This window comes from Mercenaria mercenaria, chromosome 11, assembly GCF_021730395.1.
Source record: "Mercenaria mercenaria strain notata chromosome 11, MADL_Memer_1, whole genome shotgun sequence".
Classification (NCBI taxonomy): domain Eukaryota; kingdom Metazoa; phylum Mollusca; class Bivalvia; order Venerida; family Veneridae; genus Mercenaria; species Mercenaria mercenaria.
This window is the reverse complement of record NC_069371.1, coordinates 29,587,730-29,614,982: the sequence shown is the minus strand read 5'-3', so window position 1 is coordinate 29,614,982 and position 27,253 is coordinate 29,587,730. Positions and strand designations below refer to the sequence as shown.

The 27,253-nt window shown below is 33.5% G+C and overlaps 1 protein-coding gene across 3 annotated transcripts in view; it reads left to right on the top strand.

The window, feature by feature from the left end:
* LOC123531845 (5-hydroxytryptamine receptor 1D-like) overlaps nucleotides 1-27,253 on the top strand; it is a 241,177-nt gene that overhangs the window by 77,938 nt on the left and 135,986 nt on the right. The window contains exon 1 of one of the 3 annotated variants that reach the window (XM_053517051.1): nucleotides 19,801-20,261. The exons of the other annotated variants lie outside the window; for them this stretch is intronic. The gene's annotated coding sequence lies outside the window, so the exon portion shown is untranslated. Of the gene's footprint in view, nucleotides 1-19,800; nucleotides 20,262-27,253 lie in introns of those variants that run through there. 3 annotated transcript variants of the gene reach the window in all.

Here is a 27,253-nt window from a genome sequence, read left to right as displayed (position 1 = left end):
TAGCGTGTGACACGGTTATTGCCAGGCCCCTTATCTGTAAGATATCTGAACAGTTCTTTCGTCCATCCTTTACAAATTGTATGTGGCAATCCGCGCTATAAAATTTCAATATATAAATTTTCATATTCAAATTTTATCATGTGCGAATATATACCAGCCGATAATTGCCTGTTTTGGTAATGCCGGAGGCAAATGTTTACTGGAAAAATATTTATAGTCATGGGCAGTATCTTAGTGTCACCTGTCAAATTGTAGTTTGTACTTTTAACATTTTTATTTTTGCGAACCACTCTTCAATTTTAGAGAAATATATTAGGTTTAAATACTTGTATAATGTCAATCAAAGTTTTACTAGGCATCGATTGAATGTCCATTTCATCTATTGTAACAAAATCTCTGTTCAGTTGGAGAAAAAACTAAAACCAAACTGAAACTGGTAGACTATACTACCAGTACATCAATTATTAGCCGACTCTCAGGCCCTACAGGCCTTTGATTTGTTTGTTTGTTTGGTTTTTTTTTTTGCTTTTTTTTATTCTGTGAAATTGTTAAAAACAACAATGTACAGCCCGAATAAATGCTACTGCCAACAGTTTATCCTACCGCAACAAGATGACGTAAAGAGCTCTAAGTTCGCTTTGTCGCATACAAGATCTGACACGAAAAATAGAAAATTATTATCATTCTACTTTCCTCCGTACCAGTTTGCACGACAATTATTGCATCATCAACTTCAACATTTTAAACATTTCTGTGGGAATATTTCGCATGAAAGAAAAATTTCCACTTTTTGCTAAATATTGGGTCGAAAAGTTGAAGTTTTCACGACAATGCTCGGTGTCGGAAACATACAATTTTGACTTTTACTTTTTAACCTGCACCAGGATCATTTGAATGAAACATTAACCATTGTGGCAATTGTTTGTTTCAACTTTTATGGTGGCGGTGATAGGCAGTAAATGATAAAAGAAATATACTTAGCATACTCTAGCTGCTTCAAAATGTATACTTTCTTAAACAGTTATTGTATGATGATTACGTGAATATCCAAGTTTATGAACCTTACGAAGTTGATATTCACTGAGACAGAAAGGCCCTTGCAAATATCGCCATACCAATATTATCATACAGTAAGCGATTTATTCTATGACTACCCTTAAAAAAAGCAGTAACATGGTTAATATATCTGACAGATTGTTCTCAAGAAAAAATGTTTACAGCCAAATACACAATTTATTGTATTATAACGAGGCTACTGATTATATTACGCTTTTATGAGTTATAAGCACCCACATATTATCCTTGTCGATCAGCGATGTGTGTATGTATCAGTTTGTATTTCATTTTTCGGCGTCGGACCTGACGCTTTACAACACAGTTTTTATAATATTTTATACAGGAACTCATTCAAGGTCTTCTTTGTCATCTTCAGGTGGGTCAGTATGTCTGTTTTAACTGCTTTAAGTTAGTATTTCCTTTTGTACTTCATGACGAAAAATAATGCCCGTTTTTTTTCATATTAATCTGCGACAGAAGTTTTCTTAATTTATATACAACTTAAGGGTTCGTTTAATTTCATCTATGCAATTTCCCAGTGGGCCACGTACACTTCGTTTCCATTCTATAATATGACTTTCTCCTGAAATGAAACGCTGATTTAAATCCAACGTGTTCATTACGCCTGTTGATAAAATATAAATGAGCCGCGTCATGAGAAAACCAACATAGTGGGTTTGCGACCAGCATGGATCCAGACCAGCCTGTGCATCCGCGCAGTCTGGTCAGGATACATGCTGATCGCTAACAGTTTCTCTAATTCCAATAGGCTTTGATAGAGAACAGCATGGATCCTGACCAGACTGCGCGGATGCGCAGGCTGGTCCTGATCCATGCTGGTCGCAAAGCCACTATGTTGGTGCGGCTCATATATAGTTGTTATGAAATATGTCAATAGATACATTCAAAGAACCACTTAAGGAATTGGACCCGTAATAGATTACCTCCTTTTTGAAGAGTATTCAATTCCTACCATAAACCTACTTTGACTGCAATTTTCAAGGGGGCGCAGGCTGGTCTGGATCCATGCTGGTCGCAAACCCACTATGTTGGTTTTGTCATGGCACGGCTCAAATATGCTAACGATAACGGTATTGAAACAACTCGTTCTTGGATTTTGTGTTTGACATTTAACTTTTCTCCTGTGGCACGAGTTCATTTTATACACTGAATTTAATGTAAATGAAACCGTCCATGTGGGAATATTATTGTTAGTTTCATTAATTTAAGAGAAGTATATTTGCTTTTGTTATTTTGTTTATTGTAGATATATGGTTTCAAAATAATTGGTTCCCCTGAATAGTTTTGCACGTAATTCTCAAGTAATTTGTTTGCCAGGGAATGTAAAATTCTAATGTATTTTAGCTCAGATGTGTAAAAAGCTTGGAGTTAATTCAAAACACCCTTGAGTCCGATCCTTCAAACAATATTGTTTTGTTGTCCGTTCCTCGGTATTCTATATAGAGAATATTAGGTTACTGTCTTATAAATTTAAATTTATTAAGTGAGTCAGAGAAAATATAAAAGTCGAGGCTCTGCCGAGACTTTTATTTTTTCGTAGACGAACTTAATAAATTTAAATTTATAAGACAGTAACCTAATGTTCTATTTATCCTACCTTCTGATCTAAAATCATTCTTTTATTAAAATTCAAAATTTACCACCAACTAGATCCGAGTCTGTCTTGCACAGAAATTAATATGCCCCACCGTTACACAAACAGGTCTTTAAGATAAAAATATAAAATATGAGCCGAAAAACAAAGGCTAACCTTGTTCTGCTTTGTGTCTGACTTCTCTGTTCTGCTGAACATTAAAGATTAATTCTAATCTGCTGCCAAGTGAAGTTTTGTCCGAAGTTCAGTTGAATGTCGGATTGCCCATTCTCACCAAGCAAACGATTGACGAGACTTATATACACGCCATATCGCCGCTTGACAAAACAAATAGGCAAACCGTTTCCTCGATGATTTTATTCAATAACACTCCATTACAGATGCAATATATTCCTAGATTGACGTGTAGAAAGCTTAAATTCTGAACAAACGCTATACATGAGTCACTTTCCGTTTCTCCGAGCGTTTCCGTTATAAAAACTTTTTGTAGTAATTGCAAGTACGGTATGCATACACTATATATTTGTGATGGTCTCACATACCTAATAAAAGCGCGTTTATGAAAATAATTTCATAAATATGTCTTTTAGCAGTTATTCTCAAAAACAAGATGGCGTCGTTTTAAAAAAAATCCAAAAAGTAGTCCGCCAAGCTTTATTTAGTCACTGACCAGATAAAGCAAATTTATCTGACCCCTTGATTTTTGCCTTTATTTTGCATGAAGGTAGGATAAAAAGTAAATTAGCGATCATGTAATATCAACAGTAATATAAAACTATATTATTATAGGACAATGCATCAGTCTGAATAAGAGGATTTTGTAAGAAAATTGAAACCTTGCAATTTCTTAAATTGTATACATTCAAAATTTACACAAAAGGTCAGAATGGTTTATATAAATGTTCCATTAAATCAGTCAGTTACTGAGTGAACTCCGTTACCATCACATGAAGTTTAACTAATTAACAACCGATGTTATTTTTATCTTGTTATCTAAATATGCTTGCGATAAAGGTTATTGATTGGCTGAAAATGTCAAGTGCAATTCAAGCATTAAAAGTAAAGAGATATTGTTCCGTGGGTAACATGGTACGGCAAAAGCTGATGGCGTAAAATCTACAACAGTAGGATGTGAAAAAAGTCCGTTTTTGCGCGTTATATGATGCAATAAAGATAATAATACTTTTCCGTAACTATGAACTTTTTTTATCGATGTCGCATGGATTGCAACGCGGAATACAATGTATATTTTTTATATCACGATAATAAAACGCTAGAACATAAGAGCTTAATGCAGTAGGTTAGCTAAACAGAGACTATATTAAGTATAACCAATAATTTTGTGAAATCTAATGTTATATGCATATTGTAATATAATTATGCTTTTCTAGTTTTCATTGGCTGATAATAAACATTTTTCTTTTGACGATTGATGATTTTTGTCAATTGCCGACTAATCACGTAGATGAAATAGTATTGTAGAAGCGTTCATACACCACTTAGTACATCTAGAAAAGTTTCTCAAAGCTGATCACTACCAATTCACTGATCACTCTCCGGCAGCTACTCGGGAATTTTCAGAAACGCTTTTCAGTGTTTCCCACCCAGCTAGAGGTGTACTGGTCAGGAACCCAGGCAATCCTTGCGTGTATCAGTGCTGTCTATTCGCAACGAGCTAGGCTAAGTTAGCCGGACAAGCCTGTATCTGATTTCTGATCTCTCTGTCGTGGGGGCTTTGTCTCAATCTGTCCCTCTGGTCAGATCGCTCTGTGTCTGTACTAGTAGAGGATGAATTATGCGCCCTGTGTGGCTGCATTTGAACTATGTAAAGCGCCTTTGAACGTGAAATTGATCTTGAAAAGGGCGCTATATAAATCTGGTATAATAATAATAATAATAATAATAATAAATCAAATATAAGCTTCCGCAGGTCACAAGTAGTCCTAATATAAATAGTGCTAATCTTTTTTTCCTTTCCTGGTGCCTTTTCTCAATAGCAACGTGTTTACTTTTACTCTACCGCGTTTCAGTATGTACATGTATGTGTAGCATTCTATCGAAGCCGGCATGTTCCTATCGCATGTTAGGTAGAAGTGGCTGCGTAAGAATTTTACGTCTCGAAAAGAGACATTGAAAGAGGAGTAAATTCGGCGGGTTGTATTTAACAAACTGTAGTTTTCTTATATAAAAGTTAACACCCCTTTTTCTTTTTCTTTTTCTATAGCGGCGATATAGTTCTTCATAAGAAAATAAGTCTGTGAAATTCTGATATGCTAGAAAATGTCGAATAACCGTTATAAGAAAGTGGATTTTATATGAGATAAAGAACAGCTGGATTTTAGTGGTGTTAAGCCTATAATATCAAACTTTCCTACTAATGAATGCAATATATTCCTAGATTGACGTGTAGAAAGCTTAAATTCTGAACAAACGCTATACATGAGTCACTTTCCGTTTCTCCGAGCGTTTCCGTTATAAAAACTTTTTGTAGTAATTGCAAGTACGGTATGCATACACTATATATTTGTGATGGTCTCACATACCTAATAAAAGCGCGTTTATGAAAATAATTTCATAAATATGTCTTTTAGCAGTTATTCTCAAAAACAAGATGGCGTCGTTTAAAAAAAATCCAAAAAGTAGTCCGCCAAGCTTTATTTAGTCACTGACCAGATAAAGCAAATTTATCTGACCCCTTGATTTTTGCCTTATTTTGCATGAAGGTAGGATAAAAAGTAAATTAGCGATCATGTAATATCAACAGTAATATAAAACTATATTATTATAGGACAATGCATCAGTCTGAATAAGAGGATTTTGTAAGAAAATTGAAACCTTGCAATTTCTTAAATTGTATACATTCAAAATTTACACAAAAGGTCAGAATGGTTTATATAAATGTTCCATTAAATCAGTCAGTTACTGAGTGAACTCCGTTACCATCACATGAAGTTTAACTAATTAACAACCGATGTTATTTTTATCTTGTTATCTAAATATGCTTGCGATAAAGGTTATTGATTGGCTGAAAATGTCAAGTGCAATTCAAGCATTAAAAGTAAAGAGATATTGTTCCGTGGGTAACATGGTACGGCAAAAGCTGATGGCGTAAAATCTACAACAGTAGGATGTGAAAAAAGTCCGTTTTTGCGCGTTATATGATGCAATAAAGATAATAATACTTTTCCGTAACTATGAACTTTTTTTATCGATGTCGAATGGATTGCAACGCGGAATACAATGTATATTTTTTATATCACGATAATAAAACGCTAGAACATAAGAGCTTAATGCAGTAGGTTAGCTAAACAGAGACTATATTAAGTATAACCAATAATTTTGTGAAATCTAATGTTATATGCATATTGTAATATAATTATGCTTTTCTAGTTTTCATTGGCTGATAATAAACATTTTTCTTTTGACGATTGATGATTTTTGTCAATTGCCGACTAATCACGTAGATGAAATAGTATTGTAGAAGCGTTCATACACCACTTAGTACATCTAGAAAAGTTTCTCAAAGCTGATCACTACCAATTCACTGATCACTCTCCGGCAGCTACTCGGGAATTTTCAGAAACGCTTTTCAGTGTTTCCCACCCAGCTAGAGGTGTACTGGTCAGGAACCCAGGCAATCCTTGCGTGTATCAGTGCTGTCTATTCGCAACGAGCTAGGCTAAGTTAGCCGGACAAGCCTGTATCTGATTTCTGATCTCTCTGTCGTGGGGGCTTTGTCTCAATCTGTCCCTCTGGTCAGATCGCTCTGTGTCTGTACTAGTAGAGGATGAATTATGCGCCCTGTGTGGCTGCATTTGAACTATGTAAAGCGCCTTTGAACGTGAAATTGATCTTGAAAAGGGCGCTATATAAATCTGGTATAATAATAATAATAATAATAATAATAATAAATCAAATATAAGCTTCCGCAGGTCACAAGTAGTCCTAATATAAATAGTGCTAATCTTTTTTCCTTTCCTGGTGCCTTTTCTCAATAGCAACGTGTTTACTTTTACTCTACCGCGTTTCAGTATGTACATGTATGTGTAGCATTCTATCGAAGCCGGCATGTTCCTATCGCATGTTAGGTAGAAGTGGCTGCGTAAGAATTTTACGTCTCGAAAAGAGACATTGAAAGAGGAGTAAATTCGGCGGGTTGTATTTAACAAACTGTAGTTTTCTTATATAAAAGTTAACACCCCTTTTTCTTTTTCTTTTTCTATAGCGGCGATATAGTTCTTCATAAGAAAATAAGTCTGTGAAATTCTGATATGCTAGAAAATGTCGAATAACCGTTATAAGAAAGTGGATTTTATATGAGATAAAGAACAGCTGGATTTTAGTGGTGTTAAGCCTATAATATCAAACTTTCCTACTAATGAATGCGCTATAACATTTAAGGTATCATGTTAATCAAAGAGTGTGAAAATGACACATAGTTCCAGCATCTGAATTAAAGCACATTCGAAAACAAATGTACTCCATAATGTCCGAATAAAATAGACATTTATTGAAATATGATTGTTCAAGACAAAAGACTGAAGAGACGGTGAGGGCTGAAAAAAAAACATTGGTACAATAGAGATAGAATTAGTATTTAGTTTACAGATCCTTACCAATTCTATGTATTCTTATCGTAATTAAATGTTTTACACGTGACAGTAACTGAAGCAGAGAATACAAAAACAACAATAGGCATGTGACGCCAGTGAATTAATGTTTTCCATTATGGAGTAACCCATTTTCATTTTCCCGCTGTTGACATCAAAATTGTCTGTCTCATTGCACTACTTTGGTATGGGACACTGATAATCTGTTCGAGACGTTGTTAAACGAATATTAGTTTTATGTAAAGTACGTGTATTTCATAAACAAAGTAAAAACATGGGCTTCTAAGTCAAAATTATTGCAAATTATACATAAATGATCAAGCATATCTGTGAATAAATCAGGAGTCTTATGCAAATCACTATAATTTCTATTTCAGGTGTATCTGACAATTATTTGAAAACAAAACATATAATACCTGAAAAAAGGCTAAGACATTGCCGACAAAACTCGTTAGTTATAAAAAGCATTTAAGATTTCTTTTATGCCCTTTTATCTATCTAGAGGAGATCATAGAAACAGATTTCTAGACATAATAAAGTCAAGTGATTAAGTAGTCAATCTTTTAAAGCTATCTTTAAAACGTTAAAAAGAAAACCTATGCCAGACTATTTTATAAGATATAGCCGTTTCCAGTAATAGTTGTTTTACGGAAAAGGTTTTGTATTTCTAAAATAGTTTAAAGATTGTCATAAAACTGTTACGCCCAGAAGAGCACACATGTTGGTACAGCAAAAAGTAATCCGATATATATATATATATATATATATATATATATATATATATATATATATATATATATATATATATATATATTCCGTTGAAGATATATGTCCAATTTCAAATTACTCCCTGTCTAAAAGATTTAGGACTGATATTGTTATAAGCTCTGTATATAGATTTGTGTTGTTGCAGGAAACATCAATTATAAGTCATCTTATTCATTTGCAGAGTTTATAATTTTTCTCTCTATTGATATATCGTATATTTTGATTGTTGTACATAATGAAACTCTTCTTAATAATTTTGGTGTCTCATTATTGCTTACTTTAGAAAATAGCCCGTATCTGAAGGTTTACGATCGCTGACATTCGATCATTTTCCCCTTTTCGCTATAGGTTAGAAACAGCTGGCTAACAGAAGGTCTATTGTTCTACCTACTAGGTGCCAATCCGTGCCGGTAATACAAAATGTAATAGCTTCAAAGTTACCATCTGACCTGCATTGTGTCGGTGTTGCATAATACCAAAGAAATATATACCTTGGGAAACACTCTTGTATTTAACTGGAAAACAACTGACAAAAACTGCCATTGTCAATAAATCATTAAAGACGTTACAATCTATTTGATTTCAGTCATCTACTACAACAATAACGTTACAAGCATTATCAGATATCTAAAACACTCATTTATATTTAAAATTTATGAGTTTATTGAAACTGACTGTTATTCACCAGATTGTACTTATTTTCTTATTTCGTGCTGATTTAACAAACTTTAAGGATGATTTTGATACTAACGGACATAGAGCTACACACATAGATAACACTTGTCAACTATTTCATACATTTATGAAAGCTTGCCAACTCAAAATATTAATGTTGCGGAATCTCGAGAAATTCTACAAAATTTGCCTTTGATAGATTTCCTTGTTTCTGTACTAAAGATGTTGTTTTCATTTATATATTTATATAGATGTATCTGTACATATTTTCATAAATACGGTAACAGGAACACGCTTTCTAATGTTGCAGCATAATTGCTTTCGGCCTTTTTCGTAAGATAAGACAATTTAGTGTAAAATCTTATCAGACAGTTTTAACACCAAACGATTAAATTTTAAATATTCTTGGGAAAATTAATTACGCTTTAAAGATTAGGTGACACAACTATAAATTAATCATGTCAGTGTCTGTGTCGTAGATAATTATTAGCTCTCACAGACACCAACGATGTACTCAAAAAGTATTTTTGTGCATAGATGCATCTTCGACAGGAAAATACTTCATAAGGCGCGGTTCGTGTATATGATATGTGGGTGTGCATAAAGTGTGTGGAGCCCCGACACCAACCCCTGCGACCCCATGTACATTAAACGCAACCATGTATTTCATACCAAAATGAAAAATACTAAATTTGGATTTATATCTCGTACATACTGTTTGTTTATTACTTTTTCACATTTAAATGTTTCCAAATATGAATACTTAAGAACATACAGATCTCTAAAACAACAAAGTCGTCAGGTTAAGGCTGATGTTGCAATAGCAAGCCCGCTAACTTCTGATTCTACGTCGATTTTTTCTAAAGATAATATGAAATGTAGCTCTTGAAAAAATATTAAGGGTATCACCTTAACATGACGAACACGATCCCTTAAGTCTATAAAAAGAATTTTACGATCACTGACTCTGATTTACTGAGTTTGTCATGATAGGTTTAATGGAAAGTGCAGCATTCCTCGTGCCCCTTCCCCCACTCCCAGCACCATCTTAAGTGGAGGGGGCCTCCGTGGCCGAGTAGTTAAGGTCGCTGACTTCAAATCACTTGCCCCTTATCGATGTGGGTTCGAGCCTCACTCGGGGCGTTGAATTCTTCATGTAAGGAAGCCATCCAGCTGGCTTACGGAAGGTCGGTGGTTCTATCCAGGTGCCCGCTCGTGATGAAATAATCCACGGAGGGGCACCTTGGGTCTTCCTCCACCATTAAAGCTGGAAAGTCGCCATATGACCTATCATGTGTGGGTGCGACGTTAAATCCAAAAAAAATATCTTAAGTGGAATTTTATTATGCCAAAGGACCAACATTATATAACCCATATTAAGAAGAAATGGCTAGACTTATTGTTGGTGTGAAAAATATGTTGGTATTTAAGTTTTTATATGAATATATTTCCTATTTTCATCGACTGACCTCTTCCAATGATCCCAGTACTGTCAATGAATTCTAATATAGCTACATAAAATCAGTGACAATACAACATATATATTTCACTACGGTAACCGTGAAAGTACATCTTATGCTAAAACGTTCTTGCAGTGGATGATAAATACAGTATACAATGAAAATATTAGTTACATTCCATCTGTATTTTTCAGTATATTTACGGACAAATTATATTAAAGAGAGATGCAAGTTATTTTCATTTGTTATATTAAATAGTCCAATGATCTATTAAGCGATTTTGAATTAATTTAACAAATGCATAACATTCTTGCTTTGTGCAAATTACTTTTTATTTGAAGTGATTTCATAGAACTTTTGGTACATATTCACATAAACGCGAAAACGGGAATACGCAGTCAGAGGGATTTTTATTTGACCTCGCAGACAATTTTATTATTTTCGTAAAATTTGATAGAGTAGGATAAATACGTACCAGACAGTTTAAACACATATTGAAACAATTTCAAATGTTCTCATGAACATGAAATAAGGATGTTAAAATAAGGTGAAAGAAAGATAAACTATTTACACTAGGAAGACAATTTTTGTCACATTATGTAATACGTGACGTAAAAATTAAAACATTTACACATTGAATTACAATGCACGTCTCCATGGTAGCGTCCAGCTCATATGATGACGTTATGTTCGTAAACTTCCATAACTAATCGACTGTTGTGAATTCTAGAATGGTCCGAATATAACTGACGTCATAGCATATGTTTTCATTGAGAAAATTTAAAAACATGATTTATAAAGTATTTACAGAATTACAGAATCATCAACAATTGTGACAACTGCTATTTTCTACTGACACTTGCTTGTTTTGCAAAAATACGTTGGTTTTTAAAATGATAATATAAAATGTAGTTTTTTAAAACAAATGTAGAAAATATATGATTGTTTTTGTGTAAGACGAAAAATACATTTATTTAATGGGATGAAAACTACATCTGAAAATAATATTACTGTTAAAACATAGCATTTATAGAGTGTATTTTTATACTGAATTTGTTAAACGAGTAGAGTAAAACATTAAAATGCTTGGCTCTGCCGGGCATGTTATCAATTTTATTTAGCGAGTTTAATAAATTCAGTGTGGAAAGACACAAATGTAGTATTCCTTTTATCATGTTAGCTTTCCCTGCTGAAACATCCACATTTCTTTCTTTACCTATAATAGACCAAGAAATTCGTCCTTTCCCATTGCTCACATAATCATTGGTGATTGTTCATGATCTCAAAGTCAAAGAAAAAACGTAGACATCTGTTCACTCTTGTGGTATCTTGAAAAAATATAGAAAGTACTTTGTGCGCAACATTGGAAAATCTATGCAGCTGTCTTGTTGATACCTGATAGGGATGTTGTTCTCGCTATTTGGATATATATTTACAATATTGCCTTATACTGCTAGAGTACATTTGGTTTAAAAATAGATTTACGCAGGCTTATATTTTGGATTAACTTCATGAAAGAAGTAGTTCCTTTCATTTTTCCGCCATGGAAATTACAAAATTGTAACATTGAGGTCAGTTGCTTTTATACAAATTGTTTGTATCTGTATGCAATATCAAAATGAATTTTGTAAAGTGAATTAATCAAATACATTTTGAAGGTATGTAGAAACAGTTGGACCTTTTACATCTGTTGGGCATCCAAATGTTTTCTGTGATATTTTTATAACATATGCTGTAAAATGAAATGAAATTTGCTATTAATATCTCATGCTGTAGTCAGTATTTAATTGTTCAAGCAGTAATTTTTTTAAATGATAAAATTTGTTTCTGTAGCATCATACCAATTTTAGTTTAAATCGTAACTGCTAAATTTACGCATTACGTTTTCAAGCTTCGAGTACGTTTGCTCTGCTTATTGACATGTGAATATTCTCGATAACTGCATTTTTCCAAAATGCAATGAAAAATGCAACTCGGTCACAGCTAAGGAGCATAGAGAAGGTGGTTGAAAATATTCTTTATTTTACCTGTTTATTTGTTTGCACGTATAGGAACAAATCACATTTTTTTTAATTGACGAAACCCATTGTTTTCTGTAAACATTATTAACCTTATCAACCTGTTGGAAATTTAGCGTAAATTCCAAAATCAAACATATCATTGGTTTGCAAAAATAGTCATTTGACCACATTTTTTTTTTTAATTTGTTCAAATCGTATTGATACTTATTTGAACTCATTATCATACATTAAGACTTTAATAGTGAAAACTGCACAATGTTCAATTTGATGGAATTCTACTTTTTCTACTAGTATTTGACAATGTGCTTTTAGCTGTATTGTTGATAATGACCAAGAAAACGATGTTGTTTCATCTGTACTTTCAGCTTATGTACGTCTAGGAAGCCTATAAATGTATTAGAGTATGGAATGTTTTTTTTTATAACATAATTATTTTCCCACAATCCACTGTATAGGTACAATGTGTAAGATTAATGTCGTAAGATTTTCCCAGATATGTAGTTAAGACTGGTTCTAAAAGCAAATAGCGGATTTGGTTGTGGATATTTTTCCACAAATACTGTATATACATTCATTTGTAAGTGTTTAATGCCATCATTTTTCTTTTCTCTTCTTTTTTCTTGTTTTTTTTTTTTTTTTTTTTTTTTTTTTTTTTTGATAGTTTAGTTTATGTTTTGTTCATTTATATTTCTTTAGCATTATCAATATTTTCAATGGATGGATTTGAACGAACCTAACGATACATTGTCCCTTATAGTACTTTTCTTATCAATATACTTCCTGGACTCAGTGGTGTTATTCTGTCTAGTGGTATCTACGTAATTTTAGTATATACTAGATGTTCGCTAAATTCTGTGCTATTGGCGTGAGAAGTGTGTAATTATCATTACCTTTCATGAAAAACCTACAATAAATCGAGCCTGTTATTACATGGTTTTGTTGCATTCTATGTAATAATTATGCTTTTATAAACTTGATTAGACGTTGAAGTTGTCGATTTTCCCTCTTAAATGGATATATCTGTGAAGCAACATTATATGGGGAACACGTATTACAATTTACCTGTTTAATGAAACAGCTTGCTCAAAGTTAGATGATTTTGATTAAAGATATCTTATTGCAAAAGGTCGTTTATTCTACCGACAGGATTACCTCTGTCACAAATTACAGAAACCTTTCACAAGATTTTACCGCGGATCGTCCGACATTTTAGTGTTACACACCACATAATTATATACTACGGGGATGTAGTTTATAAACTACCGTAAAGGGAAATTAAAAGCAAAATGCTGATTATAGTCGAATATGTTTGTAAATTTGTAACCTTAAAAGGGATGCAACATTTGGCAACATTCTGATTAGAGAGAACTAGGTGAAACATTAACACTACCGAAAAAAGTGTCAAAATCAGATAACAAACATATTATAGCCATTTTAGTACCATATATTTAATGGCAGGCATTTTGGGCACAGTGACATTATCATTCTTTCCATATATGGGCATTGCCATATATGGAAAATCAGTGAATAACAACAAAGAGAATCATATTTTAACTAAAAAGCAGGATATTTTTATTATCGGAAGGCGAATTATAATTGTACGCGGGTGGGTCTTTTTGGCTGTTCACTTTAGATGTAGAACATATTGATATCCTTTCATTGATTTCGATTTTCTGATACTCATTGAAAGCATACAATTTATTTTTTGTTGCAAGCTACTGTAACAGTAAAAATGTAAATAAAAGAATTTATTGTTTTTAATGCATTTATACGGGTTAAACTCCATCAGGACTTCTTGCAAATCGTCCAAGAATTGCTAGTGCGAATCATGGATTGGCAAGAAGTCCCAATTTGATTTATCCCCGTATAAACGCACAGAAAATAGCATTTTGTTCTTAAATATCAAACAAATGATTTCCCACTGGAAAGCTTTTAACACTTTTTTCTGAATATCTAATCCTGTGCAAATAAATTTAAATTTGAATGAGAAGAAAGCTTTGAGTGTATTTTAAACCCTATCAGAAACTGAACTGTTGTCATGTTTAAGACTAACATTGTCGCTACAGTTTGAACCAACATCAAACAAGTGTCACCACATATCAAAGATTAACTCGCTTTTCAAAAAATGGCCAAAATTGCTATTAAAATGTGTTGCATCTTATGCTGGAATACTTCCATTATCAAGATGTGAAATTAGGTCAAACGATTTTAAGGCCATTAACTCTTTTCAGATTCAAGTTCTACAGCACTGCTTATCACAGTGTCAGCATATAATGTTTGTGCTTTTCTCTGGCGTGCAGTTATGAATATGTCAAGTGCTCTCCATACAATCAAAACTTAAACATTGATTAGGTCAACTGGTACGATAACTGACTCATGACGTTAATTCGAAAGATGGTCGCAGACCGTCGTATCCCAGTGGCAAGAAAGTGGAAATTTCATGTGACAAGAATATAAATGATTATGACTGTCCATGCAATGTTTTGTTGCAGTTCCATTTTATGGTTGTCACATGTACTAGTCTTATTATAATATACACTCTTAGCACTATGTAACTAAATGAAATAAGTTAGCTTTGGTGTGCAGCAGTATGCTCATTTGAAGTCGAAGAAGGTTGTGGGAACTTCCAATGCCACGTTGTATTGGGAGATTTAATTGATAAATGTATGAAACAATCTTATTATTTACGGCAGTTGATGACTGTAAATGCAAAGCTGACAAACCATATAGTTCAATTGATAGCTTATACGTGCTCTTACACCACTACAGCTATAGTAAAAATTACAATAATAGCAGTAATAATAATTTCATTTAACGAGAATAACATATTTGTATGTGTTTCTCTAACTAAATGATTTCAAATTTTTATCCTTGATACGTAACAAAGGTCATGAATAAAAAAAAACGTAACAAAAACAAATTAATCATTAGTGGTATAAGCAGTATGTAGTCGTATGAAATAAATTTAATTTCTAGGCAATATTAGAAGCTATAAGTATGAAAGTATAAGCAAAAGTGTCACATCTTACTGTCATTAGTATTTCACTGCTTCAACATGGATAACTGTGGAGCTTTAGATGAATTCGATTGAACGATATAAACATTTTCAAAACATATCGTTTGAACTGAGATATTTATTTATTTCAAGAAGATATTTAAAATCCCTATTTCTTTAACAAGATATGGCTATTGTTTATAAGCAAAACCAAGTAGTTAAATGACATTTTAGATGATTTCTTATACCTCATAATCTGTCTAGAAAAGTTCATCACGATAAATTTCCAGACATAATAAAGGTGATTAAGTGCAGAACCTTTTAAAGAAAGTGTTATTCAAAATACATTTTAAAGACGAATGATTGCAGTCTATAATTTGAAATGCATCACAGGGAAAAGCCGTATTTCATAGCATTGAAATAAAACAAAGATTGTCTCGTCCAGAACTCGTCTAGAATAGTTCTTTGAAAGAAAAACAAAAGTCAAACAGAAAAGTCCACATTTAAGTAATACGTTTGAAATCGACTTAAAGTGTGCCTATAAGTACCTTATTTTGCGAGATCGCATTTTTACAAAAGTTGACATACGAAAGTAAATTCATGATCACTGTAATTCATTTCACCGCAAGGGGAAGTACTTTAGGTTTGAAGCTTTTATGCAAATCAGTTTTTTATATATAGAGAGAGGTTTAAAATGACAAGAAAACAAATCATTTATTTACTTGTATGTAAGTTTAAAATGTATTGTAAGTGATCAGTTTTCTTAATAACGTATACAAGCATTTGTAACTTTTAGAAACGAACACAGAAAATCTGGCGACACAGTAATACCTTATATCTTCATCTGTGGAGCTATTTGTTGTTGTTGTTGTTGTTGTTGTTGTTAGTATCAAAAGTTAAAGCTGATTGTTTACTTGAATATTTTATGACATATACTATAACTATTGTTTAGAATGAAAAGAAGCTGGAGTTGTTAACTGCATCATTCGGACGAAAACATTCAGTTGTATACATTGTAATGTTTTAGAATAAATGAATCCGAGTTAAGCTTAAATAACGACATCTTACGAATCTTAAGCTCAGTGATGGTAAATGTAAGTATTAGGTTTCCAAGCTTAGAATTGTACGTTTGTCCTGCTTCCAAGCATGCTAATATTTCATGTAAAATTGAATGGTTTTGCAATAATAGTAAAAGATCATTTCAATACTTCAGAAAATGTAACCTTTCACAGTTCTTGTTTTTAAGTTTAAATGCTATTAATTTGCCATAGTTGGGAATCTAAACCAATATTGATATCAATATCTCTGAAATGAATTTAATAATCTAGTAAAAGTTTCGACCCTGTGGCACATTTTGGTCGCAATGAGTTTTGCAACTGCAGCTTAGTAGAATCAAGTGATGGCTAATATATTTTTAGAAAAAATACGTTCAACAGTTTACACAAAACTCAATATTTCTTCTGCAGATATGAAATACATTTCTTCTGAAGCAAGTTTTTTTTAACCTTTGAAATGTAAGCGTAATTTTCAAAATAATAAATATTATTGGTTTAGCCATATAGTTAAATGTTCACTTTAGAGGATTTGTTCAGATGATATTGATAATTTTTTAACTTAAAGATATGTAATGTATACATAGTTTAATGACTTTCTGCTATTCAGTTAGTCCTTTGCTACAGGCTACAGTGTAATGCGATTTCTTCACGTGGCTCTGACGGAAATCACAAATGCTGAAACAATTCAATACATAACTTTCTGCGTCTGTTAGAAAATCATAAACCACTGCAATTTTATATTTGGATTCATCAAGTGTTGGCAGACTCTAACAATAGGACACATTGTAACAATGAAGAGCACTTAAAATCAATTTAATTTCTCTCATAAAGCTTGTTCTTGCAGTGAGAATAAAAAAGCTGTAACAGCAGTCGATTCATGCTTTACTAGATTGTTGGCATATTTTTAGAAAAATGGTATTTAATTAAACTATTTTGTAGGCGTTGCATAGTTATGCTTAATTTCGTTTATGAGAGGGTGAATTTGTCAACTGCTGTGTTCATATATTCGACCTGATCAGCAAAAATCGGACATTCAATACATATAAGTTATTACGATATTAAGCAGCGTAGAAATACTAAAGTTGTCTTACTTCCCACAAATAAATTATCAATCGGACAACAAAACCGACATGCTGTTATAATCTTTTTAATAGCCAATCATACTTTTTCAAACAAGATTGTGCCTGCTACTTTGTGTGAAATTGTTAAACGGCGTATTTCAAAATCCGTTCCCGGGACTTGTTTTGCTTGTAAAATGATGTTGTATAAAAAAGTCTAAATACAGTTCTGATATTTTACGCTTAGCCTATAAGATATGCATAGACATCGTTTCCGGACATTAAGCGATAGATATGTTATTTCCAGATACGACATCTGTTACGCAGTTGATAATGGGATATCTACTTAATCTTTAATCTTATTAAAAAGCAACCAAACGTATCGTATGGCAAATCAGTTAAAGGTAAGTTATACAATTCGATTGGTACATATACACTACTGTTCACATTCTCTTTTAACAGCTTGTATACCTATTAAATAAAAGCTTTTATAATGGATTTATATGAGCTTATTGTCTGGAATTTAACTTATCATGTCAGAAATTTATTTCGAAAAGTTCATAAATATGGAAATTTAGACATGATTCAAATGATGAGAGTCTGTTTCCGTTTGTAGGACAAGCTATTGAACGGGCCAAAAAGACCTTTTAAAGACATATTTGCACAAAAAAGCAACAAAATACACAAATAATAAAGGATTCTTTTTATGCCCCCGAAGGGAGGCATATAGTTTTTGAACCGTCTGTCAGTCTGTCGGTCAGTCAGTCTGTCCGCAATTTTCGTGTCCGGTCCATATCTTTGTCATCGATGGATGGATTTTCAAATAACTTGGCATGAATGTGTACCACAGTAAGACGACGTGTCGCGCGCAAGACCCAGGTCCGTAGCTCAAAGATCAAGGTCACACTTAGATGTTAAAGGTCATTTTTCATGATAGTGCATTCGTGTCCGGTCCATATCTTTGTCATCCATGGATGGATTTTCAAATAACTTGGCATGAATGTGTACCACAGTAAGACGACGTGTCGCGCGCAAGACCCAGGTCCATAGCTCAAACGTCAAGGTCACACTTAAACGTTAAAGGTCATTTTTCATGATAGTGCATTCGTGTTCGGTCCATATCTTTGTCATCCATGGATGGATTTTCAAATAACTTGGCTTGAATGTGTACCACAGTAAGACGACGTGTCGCGCGCAAGACCCAGGTCCGTAGCTCAAAGGTCAAGGTCACACTTAGACGTTAAAGGTCATATTTCATGATTGTGCATTGATGGGCGTGTCCGGTCCATATCTTTGTCATTCATGCATGGATTTTAAAATTATTGGGCATGAATGTGTACCACAGTAAGACGACATGTCACGCGCAAGACCCAGGTCCGTAGGTCAAAGGTCCTAAACTCTAACATCGGCCATAACTATTCATTCAAAGTGCCATCGGGGGCATGTGTCATCCTATGGAGACAGCTCTTGTTCATATCTGTATGTAATTGCTAAATGGATGTATTGCGTAACAGTTCTTACTGTAGTTATGCTGTGTAATACTTTTTACTACCTTGCTTCCTACAAAGGGTAGAATTAAATATTAAAAATGATCACAAAACACAAATAAGCATAAGGTATAGTTGAGTGCCCATATAGGCCCTAAGGTCAGGCACGTGCGGCACGTACGTGCGACCACCTGATAAAAATTATCAATTTTCGCTTGCCAGTTTTAAGTATCTTCACCTGAAATAATACTATATTCTGCCAGAAGTGTCTGATCCACACTGGTGGTGGACAGCTGATCTTAACAGTTTATTTCATTTGAATGATAATAATCTAAAACTATATTAATCAGGTAGAATATCATTACTTTTACTAAACAAATAATCCCACATTCGGGAGGTTTGTCGCCTGATATGTCACGGTTCAGATTTCAGATGAGCAAGAATTAAATCACAAGTGCGTTAGCCGAAGGGGTAAAATATCTAAGAATCTGAACGATGGACCTAGGTTAACATTAGAAGGCTTTATTGTTTTTCATTCTTTCATGCTTATTGAAATTCTTTGATTATATTATGCTGGACTTAATTCATCCGAGTAGAAATGATCCGGACGTCACATGGTAATTTGACGTCGCAGTTGACGCCATAATGATCTAATATATTGTTTGTCACACACTGTACATGACATGGCAATCTTTGTTATTGTCAATCAAATTGAGCCATGATAGTATATGACATTTCTTATAATAACACAAAAAAAGGAATCGTATTATTATTAATTTAGTGTAAACATTGTATAGCTAACTCGCAAAGAAAGATAGCATACAAATGGTCGTTACCCTTTATGGCCTTATTCGATAATTTGTCCTAGATATTTAGAAAACAAAGACTACAAAGACACAGTGATCACTGAACAGGATGTTAACATATCTGCTATCGGAGACATAGCCTGCAAAATACAATAACGCGATTAAAACCGCACAGATCACTCGGCTTCTGATATCTTGAAAAAAAATCGAAATGGAAGTTTAATAGTATATGAATTGGCAACATTGGAAATTCTCTACATTTGTGCAACTCTGTTGATGATTGACCTTATAGGATTGTTGTGCGTGGTATTTGAGATATGTTTACAAAATATTGCATTCTTCCGCTGGAGAACATTTAGGCATGAAATAGACACACGAAATGTAAATATGTGAATGTTAGTCATAGATGCATTTCAAATTGTTCAACATGTGTATTTTGTAGAGACTTCATTGAAATGTTGAAAAAAATTGATCAATGACATTAAAACGTTCAAAAGGGAATATATTTTGGAATTCAAAGTGACATAGTTTAACCTAGAAAATATAACTGCCAACACTGTCAGTTAAATACTTTTATATATTTATGAGACAAATTTTCAAAGTTATAGTTTTCAGAAACGTTTGTTGCTCGAAGTTAGAAATATTAATTTATACGGTAAGTAATGTTTTTAATGTATTAATTTTTGTTATCATGGTTATAATACATTTACTTGGTCTAATAATTGTGTTTTGACAATGGCTATATCTTTTTATCATTAGAAAACAAATAGCTTGTTGAAAAATCTGCAACGCTTGAAAAGATACTTATGTTTGACTGAATTTGCGCGAGATTATTGGTATCTAACCAAACTGAATATTTCAGGGTGAGTTGTTGTAGAAAATAAGAAACTTTGGAACTTTTTAAAAGTACATAATGTATTAAAATTATATCATGTCATTGACAAGATTACGGTCAAATAGTTTAGAACAGTAACAAATAGTATATACAGTCCAGTCAAAATATTTGTTTTCTATGAACTAGAATAAAATGCAACAGAAAAGGTCATTAACAAAGTCAAAGTACGCGAGTAACTAGTAACTCTTATATCATATTCAACTACAGAGTGTTTAAATTTAACCATTATTGATTACATTGCAATATAAACAATAATGGATTAATTTTAAACATTCTGTAGTTGAATATGATATAAGAGTTACTCGCGTACTTTGACTTTGTTAATGAACTGTTCTGTTGCATTTTATTCTAGTCGCTTTAATCAATTTATTTTATTACAATATAAAATGTAACAAATACACTTTATTTCTATAACAGTCTTCCTCCAGTAGTTGCTTAGTTTGCTTTGTCACTGCTCAAGAAAACAGCCCGTTATGATTCTGCACTGTAGATACACGTTCAGAACGTGACTTTATTTTATCGTTAAGTCTCACGTCTACAAAAAAAAAACCAAAAAAAACTGCCACTCCGTGAGATATGATGCTACAAGAGAATTACTACGTCTCCTTAACAGAGATTTATCACCTTAGTAAATTATATACAACCTTGAAATATATCCGTTACTTTTTTGATCTATCATGAACACATTTGAGAATTAAGCCTTACGGAAGCTCTTAAGTGACATGTGTGTGTTCCACGAGATAATATAAGCACATACATGTCACTTCAAAGCTTCCGTATATACCACTTCAGATAGACACAAGATTTATGCAGAGAAGTGTTGTATTTGTCTTCTTAGGAAACACGAGCGTAACAAAATAACATGTACGTTTCAATTATGTTTAATACTTCAGAGTACTTTGTTTTGTAAATAGATATATAGCACTGATGGATTGATCTCAAACGTCTCATTTTTAAGTGATATTTAAATATAGAAAAAGTCAAAATACTTTTTCCAAGGCTGCTTTAATGCGCTTAATTCATTTCCTCTTAATGCTAAATTCATTTTTTTCAAAAGCGGTTGTATTATGGTTATCTAACGTTAACATTAAATACACTTAACGCCATTAAAATGCAAGTTTAGATGCATCAGTAACGATTACGAAGATGAACTATAGGGCAACAGTTTTATCAAAGTTCTGAAGCATGGTTGTTATACGCTATGCAAACACGTACACATACGATTCAGTAGGACAAAACAGAATTTTTTAAGATATATGTAATTGTAAAATACCAGATGAACACGGGACAAAAAAGACGTCATAATTTGTGCTGAATAAATAGATTTTTTATCACTTGACGAATTACAATAAGATAAAAAGCCTCGAAGACAGGCGTCTGCTACACATTCTCAACACTTTCTCCAACCCCTTTAAATACCAGTGTGCACGTTGCCTACATATTTGGTCCGTGGGAAACATTTGGACGAAGTGTTTGCGAACAGTATTGAGAATGTCTGACAGACGATTTGTGCCAAAGAAAGCACTTGTTTTCCTGTCTTTGACGCTTTTTATGTTCTCATAATAATTCAAATAATAAGGCAATTATAAAGAAAGATGTAATCTAAATCGGGCGATTTCTCTATGTGTATGATACCGAAATACCCAGCCAAAATTTAAAAACAATAAAGGGAAACAAATTGGAGGGATTCTTTAGTAACATTATATTATCTTTTTTGTAAACATATAAAACTGACATGACAAACGGCCCAGTGTTAACACATACTGAGGAAGCTGATAGTTACATGTTGTAATTGAAAGTTCATCACGAAAATGCACACTGTCTACATCAGAAGAAGGGGGTATTCACATTCAAATTTGATTCTTCTGTTCATATCTGTATTTAATATCAGGTCTCTGCTTACGAAACTGACACCAGTACTGGTTTTTGCAGAGTGGTTACAATAAGCTTGAAGCTTTCGTCACAATCGAGCTTGAACAAATTAGTGTAATCTAAACTGAAACTGCAAGGACGTTTAACTTAATATTTAGATATAAGCATTTAAACAAAAGTCAGCATGTATATGGTAACCAGATGTACCTTCTGAAGACATATATATTTTGCCGCATGTTAGTAGTAGATATACCAGCGATATTGTTTAGCTTATGGTTGATTGTAATGCAATGAAACATCCGTTTCGTATTAGTATATCTCCAAAACATATATCATACAGGTGGCTGCTTATTCTTGACACAATCATCACAAAACGTTTTGAAAAAAAACGAAATATGTTCGAAAAGAAATACAGCTTAGTCTGTATATTTTGCAAACTAATCATATTTTATTAAACAATCTTTATTTTGAGGAAATAATCATCTCGTCTCCATTGTAGCAACTACTCAATACTTCAGCTGAAATAAGGGGCAGTTTTCTGACCAATAAGTAGTTTCCCTTATAAGACTGCCTTCGTTTCGAAAGTTTTTGTTTTGCTATAAAAATCCATTTTGGGTTTCATATCTATCTACACGCAATATCTGTGGACAATTCCAAAAAATATATACTTGAAAAGTGCAGTGGGAAAATAGTGACGGAGCATAAACCAACTTTTATAGTCGTACAAAGCGTGTGCTCTAAATCAGCTGGCAAATCAAATTACCTTTAATTGCTATTGGATATGTGGATTTGTCCTAATTAAACTAATGTATTTTATTTATTGGTTGGTTTCCGTTGAAGTTATACTTAATATAAATTAGTAATCTTTACATCTGTTCTCCGATCCTTTAATTAACGTTAAAGATGAACAAATACGAATATTCGTAGCTACCATTCTAATGTTTTATATGATTACTGTGAGTCACCTTGTTTAAAAATGAAACAGCAAGACATGCACTCCATCTGGATAAAATAACGCTGGAATCAATATCACCGGAATTAAATGCATTATTGCAGCCTAATCTGTGACTGTTGTGACATGTTTGGGTCAATACTGCATTTCCGAACTAAAGTAACATTCTAAAGTGTCAAATGTTTGTTATGATTTTTTTTGTACTTTGTATCAAAACCATTTCCAAAACCACAACGATATACGGCAAGCTTAACTTCGAAGGCAATGTGCAAGACTTACTTATCTCCTATGCAATGAATTTACAGATACAAACATAACTGGAATGGAACTGCGTTTGAGTCGTGTAGGACTTGCATTTGATGATGTAAAATTGAATATCACTGGAAGTAAATATCTATAAATTAAATTATTCCACTTCTTGTTTAAGTTTAATAGATTTTCATTTATTTATCAGTTCTAACGTCTGTGTATATATAATACTTGTTGTAACGTTTACTCATAATAATGCAAAACTTTTCATTTTTAAATATTTTAAACAGCTTATTCACTTTATTAAAGTTTCTTGTCAAGTGGTGTGTTAGAACTTTTGTCATGTATTTTATACAGTCATTTACCCGTTCAAATATAACATATATTATTAGCTCTGTGTACTTTAGTGTTCACGTCGCATCTCGTACATTGTATTGTACAATTTATGGCTGATTGTTATGCGGTGTCGTATGAAAATATTTGTTTTCTACATTTTTTGTTTGTAGCCATACAATACCCTAGATGAGCACAAATAGCATGACATTGTGTAAGCTGTACGTATAAATTACAGATATTAAAGCGTATGTTTCAGCAGACCAAGTTTGTCTGAATAAATTGAAGTGCTTTTTCGTTAGATATATGTATAAACGTAGACAATTATAAGACAACTTGTAAGCTTCCCAGTTTAAAATACTGGCGGGTGAATGTATGCGAAGAAAGAAATTATGACAATCCCTGAACCATTTTAGAACACCGTCTTTAAACAGGTTTTAGTTTTATATCTTTATTTACGTCTCATTCTTGCATACGACATATAATTACAGTGTACACTTACAACAAACTATTGCAAGACCATTCTATTTAAGAATTATAAGAGACTACAAATATAATATAATTTCTGTACATATCATATAAAATATTCAAATAATTTACAGTTAAGATTCATGAATAACAATACTCGACTTTTCACGGTGTTTGCCTCTGAATAAGAGCTTTGCCATTAAAAGGGGCATAAATCTCTCAAATTTCTAAACAGAACTATTGAAAATTGTTTATAATGGGGTAACCTTTAATAGTAAACGAGTATTTAATTATCAATTCAATGGCTTGATAGCAACAGAAATCTTGGACATTATGTAAAAGGTAAAGAAAAATAAAGGCATAACTCTGTCAACACTGAAATCAGAGTTGTGGGGATTGTTTCTCTTTGGGCAGGTTTTGATAGTAGAAAAATATATGAAGTTCTAAGTCAAAAGCTTGATAGCAACAAAGGTACTTGACTTTATAATATAAAAACTTAAAAAGGGGCATAAATCTTTCAAAATTCAAATCATAACTATGAGGATTGTCTCTCCTGGTGCAGACTGTAATAGATAATAACTAGAAAATGCTTTTGTAAAAAAGCGCATGTCTCCCCAAATGCAAAGTCCTATAGGCAAGAAGTCAATAGGGGTCAGGAGCGAAAGTCAAACAGACACTGATGGTTGGCTGCAATAGGGATCATCTACTTGGCATGACCAGTCATCCCGCTTAATTTCAACACTCTTGGCCTAGTGGTTGTCAAGTCACTGTTCAGGCTCCTGTGACCTTGACCTTTGATCAAGTGACCTCAAAATAAATAGGGGTCATCTACTCTGCATGTCCAATCATCCTATTAAGTTTCAACATTGTAGGTCAAGCGGTTCTCAAGTTATTTCGAAAAAATGATTTTACATGAACAGGCCACTGTGACCTTGACTTTGACTCCAAAATCAATAGGGGTCATCTACTCTGCATGTTCAATCATCCTATGAAGTTTCAACATTCTGGGTCAAGTGGTTCTCAAGTTATTGATCGGAACTGGTTATCAATGTTCAGGCCCCTGTGACCTTGACCTTTAACGGAGTGATCCAAAATCAATAGGGGTCATTTAGTCTGTATGAACAATCATCCTATGAAGTTTCAACATTCTGGGTCGAGTGGTTCTCAAGTTATTGATTGGAAATGGTTTTCCATGTTCAGGCCCCGGTGGCCTTGACCTTTAACAGAGTGACCCCAAAATCTTTAGGGGTCATCTACTGTGCATGACCAATCATCCTATGAAGTTTCATCATTCTGGGTCAAGTGGTTCTCAAGTTACTGACCGGAAATGGTTTTCAATGTTCAGGCCCTGTGGCCTTGACCTTTCATAGAGTGACCCCAAAATCAATAGGGGTCATCTACTCTGCATGACCAATCATCCTATTAAGTTTCAACATTCTTGGTCAAGTGGTTCTGAAGCTACTGACCGGAAATGGTTTTCAATGTTCAGGCCCCTGTGACCTTGACCTTTGATGGAGTGACCCCAAAATCAATAGGGGTCGTCTACTCTTCATGATCAATCATCCTATGAAGTTTCAACATCCTGGGTCAAGTGGTTCTCTAGTTATTGATCGGAAATGGTTTTCAATGTTCAGGCCCCTGTGACCTTGACTTTTGACAGAGTGACCCCAAAATCAATAGGGGTGGGTCATCTACTCTTCATGACCAATCATCCTATGAAGTTTCAACATTCTTGGTAAAGTGGTTCTCTAGTTATTGATCAGAAATGGTTTTCAATGTTCAGGCCCCTGTGGCCTTGACCTTTGACAGAGTGACCCCAAAATCAATAGGGGTCATCTACTCTTCATGATCAATCATCCTATGAAGTTCCAACATTCTGGGTCAAGTGGTTCTCTAGTTATTGATCGGAAATGGTTTTCAATTTTCAGGCCCCTGTGACATTGACCTTTGACAGAGTGACCCCAAAAACAATAGGGGTCGTCTACTCCAGCAGCCCTACAACCCTATAAAGTTTGAAGGTTCTAGGACAAATGGTTCTCCAGTTATTGCTCGGAAATGAAGTGTGACGTACGGACGGACGGACGGAAGGACGGACGGACGGACAGGGCAAACACAATATGTCTCCTGGGGGAGACATAATTATATAATTGTAAGTTATAAGTCAATAGTTCTGATAGTAACAGAGATATTTATCAAAATATTTAACCAACGGCACGCCAACAAGTATGCCAACACTGGTGTGAGTGCAATAGCTCTACATTTTCTTCGAAGAGTCGAGCTAAAAACTATGTGTAAAAACCGAGAAGCTGGCATTAATCTGGGCCTTTCACTGGCCTAAAAACTGCCATAAAACGATTCAGTTACCTAAAAACTGATAGGCCAAAACAACACTAATGTGTATCTGGTAAAAAACAGTTTAAAAAATCAAGTATTATAACAGATCAGATCTGTTGTAAACTGATTAATACAAGCCTCTCGTTAAAACATACTTTTAGAACATTTAATCTTGTAAGATTACAACAAACATAGTTTAAACAATTTGTTGCATTACTAATGTAGCTAAACTATAAAAGTGGTATTTACATATCACATTATAGATATATTACAGTTAAAATTAACTAACATGAACCACAAAGCATCAAATTAAGATTTAGTGAGTAATTGTACTGTTCAGTGCAAGACCCAGTCCCATCCACCAAAGAAAGAACAACACTGCCATGAATGGCAAAGCCAGCAATGACCGTGCCACGTCAGCCCCTAACATGACAAACCAAGTCCCACCTTGAACACATACAATCATTTGTTATACTACATACAAAATTATAAAGGACTTTAAATAATTCGATAGATCACAGTTAATAATTGAAATTTTCAAAAT